Below are 16293 nucleotides of genomic sequence, written 5' to 3'. Positions count from 1 at the left end.
GACCTCAGCACGTTTGTTTGTCCTGGAGTCAAATGAGTATATAGGGACTTCTATGACTCCACCTTAGCTGGCCTGGCCCAAAAGTTGACATCTACACAGAGGAATTACTGGAAAAAAGCAGATATGGATGGGATTGGCTCCAAGATTTTGTCCAACGGCAGCTGGTTATGAACCCCTTGAGGATCTTTGATGTGGACACCCTCCAGGGAGTGCACTCTCCTAGCTGATATGCTACATTTTCTGAGGTTTTCTTGCCTCCTAAAGGGGCTACATGGCACAACAATGGGATACTAGTACCCTATTTTGGGTATTCAGGTTTCTGTAGGCCTGGACCTCAGCAGTTTCCTCCAGCCCTGTACTATAATGGTAAAAGAAGAAGCCAGCACTATGTGCAATGCCTGCAGCATAGACAGGAGCTCGTGCACATTCTTTGTTCTGTACAGAAACAACAACAAAATTCATCTTAAGCGTGATCACTCATAAGCCTTCTGAGGCAGCCAAAATTGACCCATCCTTTTTTTGAGCGAGCGGGTGGAGGGGAAACAAGCTCCAGTGGTCCCAATTACTCCGTTCGGTAGAAAAAGAATTTTCATGTAATGACCTCAGCAGGGAGTGAGCAGCTCCTTTTGTGTATTAAATTAAAATCTCTGGGGGAACATTAGGCCTTGTAATTTGTATTTCTCAGATGCAATTTAAGTCTTTCATCAAAAAACCTCGTAATGACTGAGCTCTGTTCTACCCGGTAGATTCATTTTCATCTGACGGATGAAAATAGCCAGCAACATGCTAACAAATTCCATGGGGAGAACAATGTAATGATAAAAATAATCTGGTGTGGGCATGAGTTCACAAATGCAAACACAGTGCTTTATGGATCACCAAAAAGGAAAAGGCTGTCTTAAACATCTTCTTTATATTAAGAAAGAGGCAGGGAAAAATTCCCTAGCCTGCTCATTAAGGGTGAAGTACATGAGCAGTTTCCAAAGAACTGAGGCCCAAAATGATGCATCTTCATATCTAACTTAGAAAAAAAATATCCTATATGCTAGGATGACTGCTTGCATAAATACCATCTTTTAATGCTGCGTTAAATTGACTGAGGAAAGGGGAGATAGGGGAGCTCTCCCTGAGTAACAACTTTCACATGCAGGTAGCTGCAGAGAAGATTGTTGCTTGCTGTGCTAATAACTGATGTCAGATCAGACCTCATGCTTTGAGGAGCATGTGTGCTATGCCTGAAGTCGTAGGGCTTTTCTGAGAATTACCTGTGAGTGTAGGAGAGAAGCAAGCACCAAGATTCTTCCTCCAGCTTCATCTTGGCTGTTAGACAGCGTCAGCAGAAATGGACTTCAGACAGAAGGGTTTTCTGGTGGGAAAAGCATTCCTCCCCCTCCGGTTGGAAACCTTATCTAACCTCATTGTTTATCAAAGCACAGTCATGAAGGCATGCTTCCACAGTGATTCATCTTCTGGGGAGAAGCAGAGCCTTTGGCAGGACACTTGGTGATACCTACTCAGAGGACGGGTATACCTGGGCAGCCATGGCCTGAAGGCAAGCTGCAAGCTGATCACCCAGGTCAGGGAGGAGGAAAAAGGGAGAAAGAGTAAGATGGAACAACACGAGGGAACACAACACATTTTTTAAAAGCACCAGTCAAAATAATAGATACGGTCTTTGTATTATGTTGTGGTTCAAGTGACTTAAAACATCTGGCAATCTCAAAGAAAGAAAGATGATCCAGCATATTCATGGCTTTGTCTACAATCGTTTCCATTACGAATTTAAGTACAAAATCTGCTTTAGAACAGGTTTGTCACCTGTTCTTGAAATATTTTCCACCAGAACCCCGAGTTTTTGTGCTCGCTCTACTGCTACATCAACCAGAAAAAGAAGACCCAAGAAGGCAAAGCCCTGTTGTCAATATAGGCAGGCTGGTAACAATGGACAAGGAGAAGGTTGAGGTACTGAACAACTTTAAGAAGTTGTGTTCACTGGTGGCTACTATTCACAGACCCCTCAAGTAGATGAGTTAGAAGGTGGGTCCTGGGGGAGCAATGTCCCTCCCACTGTAAGGGAAGATCAACTTCACAACCACCTGAGAGTCTATGGGTCCCAGTAAGATGCATCTCAGAGTCCTGAGGGAATTCACTGACGTAGTCATCAAGCTGCTCTCGATTGTATTTGAAGTCATAGTGTTCAGGTGAAGATCCAGCTGCAGATGTCTCTGTTCATTGCAGGGGAGTCGGACTAGATGGCCTTCAAAGATCTCTTCCAACTCTAACAATTATGTAATTCAATGATTCTATGAAAACTAAGCCAGTTATGTTGGTGTTTCTGGTGATGACTTGCTGTGCCTGTGCTACCATGGTACCAGCAATATCTCCTTGTAATCTCTGTCCTTCACAGCTCCATCAGGAAAAACAAACAACATAAGCCTGTAGTTATGTTTGTCATAAATCACCATGACTGCACTCTGTCTCAGTCCCATTTCTTACTATCCAGATCTTAGGAAACTTACCAGCAAGTTTGTACTTGACACCACGCTGAGTGGTGCAGTTGATAGGACAGAAGGAAGGGATGCCATCCAAAGATGAGGTTTAACAAGGCCAAGTGCAAGTTGTTGCACTTGGGTTGGGGCAATCCCAGATACCGTGTACAGACTGGGAGAACTCCTTGAGAGCAGCCCAGCTGGTGAAGGATACAGCTGCACTAGAAAAGTTACCTAAGTGACAGCAGTTGTAGCTACAGCCTGTAGCTACAGGTTATTCTGCTGAGATGTTAGACTGGCAAAAACAAACAAATACCAAAGATAACAACAAATACAACACAGGACTGTATCTTTGCTAGAAGCCGTCTCCAGAGACAGTCCAGACCAAGAAGACCAAGCTAACATAGACATGGCCCAAGCTATGTGATTAAACTTTAAAGACAGAACATCATCTGCTCCTAAGCTCCTCAGGGGTAACAGAGCAAAGGAAATGATTGGCCTCACCAAATCCTCCCAAGACATTTGTCTCCACAGAGCAGTCTGTTAACCCCAGAGGAGGTATTACAGGCATGCCCTGAGGCAGGGAATGCACCAGCTCCCTGTAACTCAGTGCAGGCCAGCCGAAGCCACCAGAGAAAGAGATGGATTCCTGTCAAGCTTCTTCCACTGCTAATAAATTCTTATTTTCCTCACTGCAAGGGATATTTGCCATTTCCTTCTGCCTTCTTTTTAACCATGGATACCTGAATGCTGAGTTTCTACAAAGCAGAGCCAGTGAGCAGGCTGTTCCTGCTGCAGTTCTCACCATCTTCTTGCAGGAGGAAAGCACCAAACCCCAAACCAAGGAGGAGATGAACAGGCAGAGAAAAAGGCCGGCGTGTTATATAGGAATTTCTTTGTAAGCAAGAATATTAAAAGGATGAAAATCAATTCATAATGAATTCAGGAGGTTCTCTCTACATATTTTAACTGCTTTATCTCACTGAGGAGGCACTCCAGCCTCACTAATGTACTTTGTTACACAAGCAGAGCACTCCGGCATTGATTTTTCTCTTGTAGAGGATTATGAATCAACGTGATTTAAGCCACTGAGAGTAATGGTCAGCCCTGAAAATTGAGCCAAGCACAGGAACTTTCTGGACAGAAGCATCTTCTTTGTATCAGTGCTTTTAATTACATTTGAAGACATGTACTGTCCATTAATATTTGACCTTTAATCATGTTTTTAAGAGGTGGCTCTATTGAAAACCAGTTATATCATGACGATGTGTGCAGAAGCTTAAACCAAACCATTTTTTTCTTCTTCAGCACTTTCAGGAACAAGTGTCTAAATTAAAAAGCAAATGACTGCGGCCCTGTCTTGCATCTGGAGACACTAAAAGGATGTGATTGCACAGGGGTGTATGTGAGGTACAGCAACCACAGGATTCTGGGGAGTCCCAGAGCAGCCCAGAGCTGGCAGCCCTGCAAAGCTACCTCTTTCCTATCAGCAGGACTGAGAAAAGCTGCTCCAAGGCATCCAGCACCTTCCTGTTGTGCAATACTTCTTAGGCAAGAGCAGGGAGGAAACCTCCCTCTGCATATCCCTAAGAGCATAAATACAATCCGTAGCGATGGTGTAAGCATTTAGGGCTGGAAACACAAACAAAATTGCTTGGACTTGCATTTCCCACTGTGGTGATCAGTAGTTATTTGCTATCTGTGATGGATGCCAAAGGCAGTGACCTTCAGACTAGAGCTGAACAGGGTCCTCTCAGGGGTGGCAGAGGCTCAGCTCTGCCTCCAGGACCCCAGTACCTGCCCCAAACTGAGAAGACTCAAAGGTTCTCCTCTGGTTATCTCCCCTTCCCTCCCTTGAAGCTTCCCAGTCTCCATGCTGTCCAGATGTGCTGATATTATCCAGCAGGCTTTGCATAACTTCCCTCTTGAAAAAAAAAAATAATAATAAAAGTGCTGTAGTAGCAGTTCCTATGGAAATTTATTATTTTAATAAGATCCTCTGAAGTTCTCAAAACCAAACTAACAGCTGTTCAGAGACCAGTTGTTTCCTCTGAATTCATTGAGTTTCTGGGTGAATGTGGACACTTGGGATATAAATTTGAACACTGCTAAAACAGATGCTCAGAAAACATCCAAGCCAGAAACAGTATTCTGATAAAGCTGAAAGCTGAATTTAGCAGTCGGGTCTCTGTTTTCTCTTCCCTCTGAACAGGAGGGAAAGGCTTACTGGTTTATTTCTGTGCTATTAATGGCAGCAATTAGCTTTACATGTGATGTTGGGAAACCTTTTGTGTTAGATATAGGGTCAGACTGCAGAGGTAAGCCAGAGCTCACGTTAAGAAGCCTCAGCATCAAATTCTGTCCTGTGCTTTCTGCCTGGCATCTGTGGATGTCACTGCATTGCTGCTGGCTTACCCCAGTGTAAAGGTAAAGGAAACCTTCCCAGTATGAGGGATAGCCACAGGGCTATGGTGTAGTGCATAATGACCTTCCATGCTGGAAACTGAGGATCATAATGAAATTACTGTGCAGCAGATTTGAAACGAGGTAATCTTTTCTTCACACAGAACACAACTGAACCATAGGAATTTATCATGAAAATCTATGAACGCTAAAATCTTTCTGTTTTCAAAAACTAGGTAACTTTTAGGAATAAGAGCACAAAGAGGACCACTCCATGACAAGTAACACGAGCCACAGTGGGATGAGCAGGGAACTGAATGGATGCACACGGGGATGCAGTGCACACCTGGACCTTGGGAAAGAGGGAGCAAGGGGAGCTGATCCTCTTGGGCAGGAATGGGTCCAAAATCTCACGTGTCTTTTGGCTCTCAGCTTTCCTGACTGCTGGCTAACACAATCCCTCTGGGATGCCACTGAGGAGATCATGGCATATCAGCCCTTCTTCTATTTATTTATTTATTTTTTAAATACAAACTACTCAGGATGGCATTTACCACGCTTCATTTATGTGAATTTGGTAAAGAGGCTGTAGCAGAATTTTTTTCATACACAGACATCCCCAGGTATTAATCAATCTATTTCCCTTCCTGCCTGGAAAAAGAAGAAAGCATGCTGCCTTAGGACCTCCTGGTGCGTATTTTTCCATCTTATATTTGGTCTTAATTTTCTATTAGACAAGTCACCGGGCAGCAGGACTTATGCAGACAGACTGTTTCCTTCACAGTGCTTGTCCAGATGCAACTCATTTTCCTACCTAAGATGTGTGATGTTTCATTAAGCCCCAACCGTGGTCCTACAGCAGATCTGCAAAATAATTGCCATAGATCTGTGCCACCTTTCTTCATAGGTTTGCAAATGAATGTGAGAAGTGGTTATTGCATTTGCTCACATAGAAAGCCTCTGTGTGAGAGCATAATCTGTTCAGAAACTGCAACCTTGGCAGTTTTATTTATAGAAAGAAAATGGACAATCTTTCTGGGCTGCACAGGGAAATACTGGTGCCTTTTCAAGTCTGGCAGGGGTGTCTTTGCAGAGGGGTGTGGGATGAGCTGTGGCAGTGACACTGCTCCTCACTTGGTTTTGAATATAGCAACTGTGAAAGATGGGCGGAAAGGACTTTTGCAATTCAAATTTGCTTAAGCCATCTTTCTTGAGAGAAAAAGTTGAGTATATCCTTAACTTTAAAGGCAGTGTTAATGTCTTTAAGGGTAACTATAGCCTCATGAATTTAAGCAAGCCATTGAGCAATTTTCTGCCTAGTCCCTGCTTTTCCTCCAGACATGGGTTTGAAGATGAACTACAGAAGGAAGCGTATTGATCTGTCTGTGCAAAGACCTAAGCCCAGAAGGATAAGTATGGACAATTAATCCCCCTGCAATAGTGTAAAATGCTTTTAAAGAGTCCCTTCCATTCCTCCTGCTTCACATACTGACAACAGCAGAAGCCAGGCAGACAGTGGGATCTGGCAGTGCTACGTGTCCTTGGGAGGAAACACTGGCTGAAGCCAACTGAACTTCCTCATGGATGTGCCATTAGGTGGGTAGCATCCTTCAGTGCCTCACAATGACATGAGCAGGATTAGGGCTTATGAGAGGCACGCAGCGCACAGCCCTCAAGGTGGGCTTTGTAGGAGGTTCTGCATTCCCCCCCCACACCTGTGTCCTCAATGTATTTTATCTTATTTATGTAACTAACTTCACATCCATTTTCTCCCCAGAGTTCTCGACAGTTCTTTCATTTTCCTCCTTGTCCCATCCACAACCCAGCTATATTTGGCCCCAGTTAGCAGCTATAATCTTCTTTTTTTTTCCATGTTTCTTTTCTTCCTCTTTTGGAGCTGCATAATCCCTTGGATCTGGAGGCTGTGGTGAGAGGTGAAGAAGTTAGAATAAGGGCAAAGAAGCTGGAGATATTCCTTAGATTTATCATAAAAGTTTAAGTTTAGCCCTGAAAACCCTTTCATATCGGAAGTCTAGCATCCTCACCAAGCAGCAGTTTGCACCACAACTTCTCAGGCTGTTGTAGCTCAATGGGAGAAAGAAGCTGGCCCAAAGCAGTGAATGAGCCAGCTCACCAGAAAAGCTGATGAAGATAAACAACAACAGCTGATTTGGTGAGACTAGGAGTCATGAAGAGAAGGAATAGGTTATTTCTAAAAGATTAAAAGGTCAAAGGCCACAACGTGGAAAAGTCAGTTCAAATCCATCCCAAGCTATTAGGATGGGATCATCTGAAAAACAAATCCAAGGGCCAATCCTTCAGCTTGTTCAGAACTGTGTGTACCAGGGAAAAAGTTCTCCTCGCCACTTACCGGGCACACCTTGATTCAGGGATGAACTCTTGTGATGGCATCATCTGATGTCCCTCTGGCTATGACACAATGACACTGCCTCCTCTTTGTCCAAGCTTTGCTTCCCCATTGGATATAAGTATGTGATAACAGGTAGATGGGAGGAAGAAGCCCCAGGGCAAATTCTTCCTCCTCTGACAAAAAAACAAAACAAAACAAAACAGAGCACTGTCATTTCTCTCAGGTGGTTAAAGTGGGGAAGAAAACAGCTCATCTTCCAGGACAGCACCTGTCTGATAGGACAATACAGAGATAGAATATCTCAAGTTGGAAGGGACCCATAAGGATCACCAAGTCCAACTCCTAGCTCCACACAGGACAACTCAAAACCCAACCCCTATACCTAAGAGCACTGTCCAAACACTTCTTGATCTTCATCAGCCTGGGGCCATGACCACAGCCTTGGGCAGCCTGTTCCAGGGCCTGCCCACTCTCTGGTGAAGAATCTTTCCGTAACCCCAACCTCCCCTGACACAGCTCCATGCCGTTCCATCAGGCCCTGTCGCTGTCACACAGAGCAGAGCTCAGCGCTGCCCTCCGCTCCCTGTCAGGAGCTGCAGCTGCCATCAGGCCTCCCTTCCATTTCCAAATCATTGCACTGCCCTTCCTCACAGTCAAGGATGGAGAACAGCTCTACACTATCTACAGGCTTTCTTTGTTCCACAGCTGATTTCAGGAGTTGCTCCTGTCCCACGATTTTAACACAGACCAGGTTCCAAAACAAATAGCAGAGCAGGAAAGAAAAAAGGCATCCACTCACATTCATGACCTACCAGGCTGCCTATTTAACTTCTCCAACACTTCATCCTGAAAGTCAACATCTTTGCTACCTCTCCTTACAGACACCAGTGCTCTTCAGCAAGCCCAAAGCAAAGCAGCTGATGTTACCCCAGGGGTTTAGGGGCCTGTGCTGCAGTTAAAGCCTGTGCTTTAAAGGAAGGGGCCTCAGTGGGCTCAAGATAACACCACGAACTGGCAGACCCCAGCGTCTGATGCTGTGTGGGATCCCTCTAGTTCTCACTGTGGCTCCTTGCCTAAAGCACACCTGTTTTTCTAGCAGACCTTTGGTGATGAGAGCTCAGCAAAAATGCTCAGCAGAATTCAGCCTGAGGCTGCTGCTACTCAGCCCTGGCATTAAACCTGAGAGCAAGGCACCACCTAGAGGCATGTGCTCTGCAGTAAGGCTAGAAGAGAAGCACAAGCAGGCTCCAGCTCTTTCCTGCCGAAACAACGATGTAGCACAGTGCCTATCAAAAACTAAAAGCTTCAGCGTTCCCGTTTTCCTGTTTTTTATTTTGTCTGAACAAGTTGATTAGTTTGAAAAATAAATGCAAACCTGGAATCACCTGAGAGATGGAGCTGTGTTCAGTGTGTGCTAGGAGGGAAAATGAGCCAAACCGCATGGAGTCTGGAGGGAATCTTTAACAGGAGTATAATCCAGGCAAGGTGTGCTCAGTTCCCTCGAGGCTTACCCGAGGCCCTTTGTGAAAGTCCTGGATTCAAAGTTTATGAATTAAACAAATGCCATTTTTGCAGTTGCTCGTTCTCATCATCCAGCATATCACAACCTTTTCTCCTTGACTAGCTGGAGCAGTCTCTACGGGCCAGAAAGGACAAGGATCACAGCACTGCTGAGGCAAAGAGCCATTTTCCTCACACAAGGAACACTGGCTCTTTGGCACTTTGGTATAGAGCTATCAATTCCCTGTTCAGATCCACCACCCAGAACCTGGTGAGCAAACACCTCCTGAAAACAGATACGTACGCCTTAGCTTTCTCCCTCCTCACTTTCTTCTTGTCAAGTTATTCTTTTCCTTTTTATAACCTCTTTTTCCATTGTAAACCTGTTACTGGCCTCTCCCAAGTGAGAAGTTAAGAAATAATTGCCAACCTTGGGAAAGCAGAGTTCCATTTGTTTGTTTTGTGCCCTGGAGTATGCATCATGAAGTTTATTTCATCTCTGAAAACTGTTACTAGTATGCAGTAGCTCTCCATAACAGTAATTATCATAACTAGAGACCATCCCTGGATCTATTTCCACCTCCGAGTCGGTATTTTCTTACGCTTGGTCTCCTTGTTCAGTCAAGCTCTTGAGAATAAACTCCAGTGCCCACTTTAATAACCAGAATAGTGCCTGTGTAATATTTCTAATGTCTCCAGGCATGCTGAAAACATCACTGCATCCTTGCAGTGAGGGAACCACACCTCTGACAGAACTGAATAACATTCCTGATGCCCCTTCAACAAAGGACCCTTTTGCTTTAGCTGCTGTTCAGTTTTTCCCAGGGACAGGCTCCATAAGAGACCACAGCAGGGTGGCCATATGCACTTGTGAGCCCAGAAAGATGAACTTCCTTGCTCAGTGTTCATAAGGCATCTAGAGATATTTGAAACAGCTCTGTCCCCTGCACTCTGCCATATACTGGCACCACAAAGCAGGAGGCACGTCATGGCTTTGCTCTGCAAACCACTTGAGTGCATGCTTAAAGACATTCACGTCAATGGAACTGGTCTTGCAGTTAATGCTGCTGAGCCCAGGTTAGGAGTTCAAGTGAGCCCACCTAGCAATTTTGGCAGCTGCATGGATTTACTGTAGGAATTGTCTCTCTTGAAAGACCCAGCAATTAATATTTCTTCCTGTGTTTCATTTTAAGCTCACTTTTGGGAGGCTCTGCATGTGGCCCTCATAGAAAGGTGCTCCTCAGCAGCAGCAGTTCTTGGAGATGGGAAGTGCTGTCTGTCTTTGCTCTTTTCCTCATTTGCACAGGGACATTTGTAAGGTCCCAGGAGGCAGCTGATTTATTCCAAGTTTGTTTCCACTGTTTTCGCTTTCCCACAAGCATACAGTAGCACATGCAGAGCAAACCCATGGCTGAGACTTGTTTCCAGTAAGTCTCTCAACTACTAGTGCTGGAAATTCTACCTTCTTATTGTAAAAGATATCTTACACAACCCTGAACAAGCCACAGGGAAAACAGGATGTTACCTCCATTAAAGATACGAGCAATGTTTATGGAGAAAGAGGAGTGGCAGTAGGAAAAACTGTGAATAGCGCCTACAGCAAAAGGGCCCTTAGGTGCCCTGCCTTGTCCTTTTCCTATAACAAGGGCAGAAGAAGAAAATGAAACATGCATCTGCTAATTAACACATAGTGTAACTTTTCTAGAAAAGGGAAGTGGGGATTTCTGTTTTACCTAATTTAGAACTGTTTTCCCATGAAGATAAGTGGGTTCTGATTGGGCTCACTTTGCCTTGCTGCTTTTGGCATAGATTTCGCCAGGGAAGCCATCTAGAAATAAATATGCAAAGCCTTAAGCTGTGACATATGGCCCAGTTCAAAGAGCGACTATCAGAAAGGGAAGCTAGGAGTTCTATTATTTCCATAATGTGAAACAATGCATTTTAAAATATAGTGCCAGCTCCTCTTCTGGGAAACAGCAGTTCTGGTCACTGGTGGCTGGAGAAATTTAACAAAACTTGATGACAAGAGAAAATCTTGAAATATGAGGTCTTTGAATCATACCTCTGCTGTTCCTTATGTTTAGCTTGGACTTTCCCTAGATTAAATTTCCTCGTTTGAGCGAAAAGCATGATTTTAAATGCAGGAACAAGACTGCAGGGTTAAGTCACTGCAGTTATGTATCAATAATAAAATTTCAAGTTTTGCTTGAAGGTTTTGCTTTGAGGTTTGGGCCTTCCTTACTGTTTTGTCCTTCTAAAGTAAAATCGAACTGTTCCCGCTTGGTTTCAGCTGGTTTAAAACTAGCTTCACTTTTCAGGAAGAGTATTTTTACAGGAAAAAAAGGGAAATACATTTGCAAGAGCTTGAGCAAAGCTGCTCTGCTTTGTCAGCAGGAGTCAAGAATCCTATCTCGTGATTTATACAGTCCTCATTTTCACAAGACTCATCCTAAACCTGTGTAGGATGCAGCTGTTCCTGGCTATCTCTGTTGAAATCAGAACCAGTACTGCAATTCTACAGCATAATTCTTCTAGGGACGGTGGAATACATTTGTCCTTAAATAAGAAAAAGATGTCAGTAAAAACTGGGAAGGGTTGATTAATGTTGTGAGGATGACATTAGGGACCAATTTTAAGGCAATAGCTGAACGCCTATAGGAAACTGAAGAAGCTGCATTGCTTTCTTTTGCCAAGGCATACAAAACTCCTTGCAGCTGATTCTACAACAGCAGGAAGGTCTGGCTGCAGCCATCAAGCCTGCAGAGGTGTTTCTGTCACTACCAAGTCAGGGTCTGCTGGTGAAAAGCTCTTAATAGCGATGTGCCTCAAGGATGCTGAATGAAGGCAGCTGGCCTCAGCCCTATTCACTGTATGTGTATGTCACACACGGGAAATGTTGTTGCAGGAACATGAAGTTATATTTTGCCCCTTCCCTGCCAGAGGTATCTCACCCCATCACGTTTCCCAGGCACTTTGCTCTGTGCTGGTGGATGTGCCAATGTTGCTGGCTGCATGCAAACTTGAGAACAGGCTCATTGCTGCAACTGGAGACATGGGGTGGAGGATGTAAAGTCATTGTAGCTCAGAAGTATGCCACTGGCAATTTAAAAGCTCTTTTCCACTTTCCAGGCCCTGTCAGGTAACCAAATCTCCTCTTGGTCAGTGACACCCCTGAGTAATTGCTGTAACAACTTCTTGGATCCGTGTAATCCATGTTTTACCGCAGACAAAGAGTAGATATTTTAATATGTGCAGTCCCTTTAAATATAAGAGAATGTCCAAGGCAACAGGAGAGCTTCTGAATTCTATTCATTTTTGTTTATCTCACTTTATCTACAGCTTTTCTCCTCTGACAGTTTTTGGTATAATTTGTTCAAGCTGAAAGCGGGTGCAAGAAGCAGCTGGAGAGTGTTTAATGTAATATTTCCTTTCAAAGCTGACTTCTCTGGGAGAGACAAGGTCAGATAAAGACTAAGAACTGGCAGCTGGAGAGATGCAGTCAGCATTTCTTTAACCAGCAAAGAAGGCCCTGGTCAAAGAAAACGACAGACTCAACCATCTGCCCATATGGACAATGAGTAAAGCTTTAGTGCTTGGAGCTCTGGTACATACAAGGCTACTTTCCTACTCACCTTGCAAGCAATAGAGCTAACAGATCTGGGTGTAAAGCAAACATCTGGAATATGTAAAGAAAGAAAAACAAGGCCATACCCATGGCTCAGGCTGTGTCTCAGTGTTCCTGATACATGCTTGTTGTCTCACAAAGCAGTGGAATTGGCAAGGCTGCTCACCTAACTCCGCTCAAAATGGAGGTGTAAAAACAGCCCCAGAGGGGCTGCAGCAAGAGGGCTGCACTGTAAAGGAAGTTCAACATCATTCTTGGAACAATACATTTGCTAATTGCCTTAATTTCAGCAAGGCTTTTAGACACAAAGGAAAGGGTAGAGCCAGCTAGATCTCAAAATTCTTCTAAGTTGAGTCTTTGGAGACAGTCCCATGCAAAGGTGGAGCAAAGCTACATAATAGGTGGAAAAACACCCGGCATGTGAAAAGAACCATAAAAAGTCAATTTAACTTGTGGATCCAAACAAGTGTCTTTGAGTGAGATGCATGAAATGAAGATCTTGCAAATACTTCTTAAGCAAAGCCACATAAAATCCAAGAGACGTAAAATTGAAAGAGCTAAAAACTGAGTTGTCTACTGGAGAAGGTAGGATACAGGTTTGGGGAGCTTGGTTCATTTCTCCACCCTTCCAGTGATTTATTGAGGGATCACGGACAGGTCACTGACTCAGACTCACCCCCAGCTAACTCTAGACCTTTTAAGGATGATGCCTAAATTTAGGACATCAGCATCTTAGGCCTCTTTCTACCATCAGAGGAAAGCCATTAGTTTTCTAGAGGGCAATTGAGGTGAGCTGAGGTATTCATCTACTTCAGAAACTGTAGCAGAATACCTGTTGTTAGGCTGAGTGCTGATCTCCTTGTTTTAAAACCCAGCTCTGAATATGGGGATGAATTCTTTAACTAGAATATATTGAAGACCCTGAAACTCTCTGATGAAGATGATCCATCGGTTAGTTGTGCACTGTTGTTAGTGTTTTGCTTAGGAAGATTTTCCAAATTGATGCTTTCTTTTTTACTTCCTCACAAGCCAAACGTGCCAAGACATAAGTAAATAAACGTTAAAAAGCACATTTTCTTCTAACCATTATTTGCAAATAAGTACTCTGTCATATGTTGCTGCATTCACAGAAGAGGTTGTATATAGAACCAGATCTGGTTTTGTACAAATGACAATTTCTGTTATTTTCCTTTACTTCACTAAGTCCTTATGTTGCAGTCTTTGAACAAGTCTCTTGTATTTACTGATGACAGTCTTTACTCCAGTTAAATCCCTGCTTGCGTGCCCATTTTTAAGAGGCTGATTATCAAAACATTTTTGGCATCTTTTCACAATTCTAGAAGACAAAAGTCATACTGCTGCTATTTTGACTTGCGATGGACCTCCAGACTATGTAGAAATTCATCTCTTTTTGTCACAAAACTCCTGCTATTATACTTGCTGCTCCTGCCCAAGAGCAAATGCATTCTGTAGAGGACCTCCTACAGTTTGCTGGGACAGGGGACAGCCCAGCACCTTCCATACCCACAGCTCACTTCAGTGGCAAGTGGACATACTTCTTCTCATGACATCCAGAGGCAGGTGGCTAAAGTAGGGGGGAAGTCCCTGTTAACTCTCACCTAAAAGAATCCTTTTTCCTTACTGTCTAAAACTTGGCCTGGCTTCCAGTGACACATTTCCCTGACACTTCCAGTTCTTTGTTGTGGAAATTACAGGCAGGAGGAAGGTTTCACAATGGTGTCTCTGACACCTGAGTCTTTGTAAACCATCCTTTTTGTGTTTCTACTAACAGCAATTTAAGCCCTGGGAGAAACTGTGACCTTTGCTCAGTAAAGTTGATTTTCTCCTTTATTTGAGCTCTGTGCCATTTTGATTTCTGCTATGACCATGTTTTGGCTGCTTGCTTTCTTTTACAGCACTTTACAATAATTATAACTGTTGTAATTAAATTTATCAAGTCATTTCAAGCTCCTTCAGCAAGGAGGACCCGACCTCCTCTATGTTTAAATAAACATAAACATGGTGGGAAGCAAAACTTGGGCATCTCTGACAGCCTGTCCTCAGCCTCACCTTCACACTAGCTTGCCATAGTCTCACTCATTCTTGACCCAACTTTGCCATGGAGATGTAGCAAGTGATATCCAAAAGGTGTGCAAAACAGGGAAAAACCCATCACAGAAATGGCTTTTTCCTCCTCCTTATATGCTGGGGCTCTAACAGCATGAATCTAGTAACTAGTACGTCTGTCTCTTGTACTGACTCTTAGGATAAGAGAGGGTCCTGATGCATGTTTTAAACAGGGGGCTGCAGGTGCTGGGTTAGTAGCAGTGCTTTATGAAGTCCACAACCATAATGTGAGGTGGACATCTGCATCTTTTGAGAAACCCTGCTAATTGCAGATGAGGGGAAATGAGAAAAGTCGGTTGGTTGCTGTTCAGCTTGGAGAAGATCGACAGGGGATCTTATCACTGTTTATAAATATCTGAAGTGCAGCAGTCAAATAGATGAGGTCAGGCTCTTTTCATTAGTGTGTAGCAACAGGGCAAGGCACAAACTGGAACACAAGAAGTTCCATACTAATACAAGGAATACCTTTTTTATTGTGATTGACAGAGCACTGGAACAGGCTGTCCAGAGAGTTTGTGGAGTCTCCTTCTCTACAGATATTCAAGCCTGGATGCTTTCCTGTGCAACCTGCTGCAAGAAACCTGCTTTAGCTGAGGGTTGCACTCGATGAACTCCAGAGGTCCCTTCCAACCCCTGTGATTTGTGAGTCTGTGGCTCAGGGAAATTGCATGTCACTCTAACGGCCCCAAATAGCAGAAGTATCTGGTAAAGGGAATTAGAAACTTTGTAGGCTGGGTAGTGATAAATAAGGCCATTTCCCAGAAGGCTACATAAGTTAGCTATTTAATTTGCATGTTACCTTCCTCTTGTGTAAGATGAGACTGCTAAGAGGAAAAATACTGTGGGAGAGTCAGTCAGTGAAGTAAAGGGACAGCTAATGCAACTTTCACTTAATTGAGAATTGTGTTTCAAATCTGCAGAAAACAGCCTGTTGCTTCCCTTGTTCCCTGGACAGAAAGGCACAGTTTTACAATCTCTTTTTATTGTTTCACTGATAAGCAGGCATTTCAGATTTCTGACACTATGCAAAATGTCCTTCAGAAATTTCAGTCAGCGCCACGGCCTTTCCAGCTGGAACATTAGGCCAGATCCTGGCTGGCTAGCTAAGTTTTCACACCATTACAAAATGTCATATCTGTGCAAGTTACTTGCACTAGAAAGGGAAAAGGTAGCTTCCAAATGGGCAGTACTGCAAACACAGAGCAAATGTTCAGAGCTTTGGGGCAAACTGACTTGGCATGCACCAGAACAACCTGTTGAGCACAACTTTGTACTATTGTGTGTGACTCCGTGCTTCCATTTTGCAAACGCTGGCTGCTAGTTGAAATTCAGTCTTACTCTGCTTATTTTGTAAGATCCCTACTGTGACTCATATGGATTCCCACTGTAAATAGCTACAAAATTAGCAAATCTTCCTTTTTTGGCAAAACTTCCTAGAAATGTTTCTGTGTAGTACGCAGCTGGTACTTCCCTGCATTCAAGGAGGGCTCGGGGTTACCCCTTCCAGCGGTTACCCATCTCCTGACATGGTATTTTCCCTTCTGCACCACTGGCATGTGAATTTGTTTTTGCATTCCTCTGACGAGCAACAGGCTTGCTTGATTCCGGTTAGTCTTAGGACCTGAAAGCAGAGCAGAAATCGCTGCAAGAGAGGATGTGGAGCTCCGACAACAATAATATGTATGAATCCTTACCAAAAAAAATGTTTGAAGATATTTTTGTTTTCTAAAAGATGGAAGGAAGGAAGGAAGGAAGGAAGGAAGGAAGGAAGGAAGGAA

This window comes from Meleagris gallopavo, chromosome 3 (assembly GCF_000146605.3).
Source record: "Meleagris gallopavo isolate NT-WF06-2002-E0010 breed Aviagen turkey brand Nicholas breeding stock chromosome 3, Turkey_5.1, whole genome shotgun sequence".
NCBI lineage: Eukaryota > Metazoa > Chordata > Aves > Galliformes > Phasianidae > Meleagris > Meleagris gallopavo.
The sequence above is the reverse complement of the archived record's forward strand: the minus strand, read 5'-3'. Positions refer to the sequence as shown.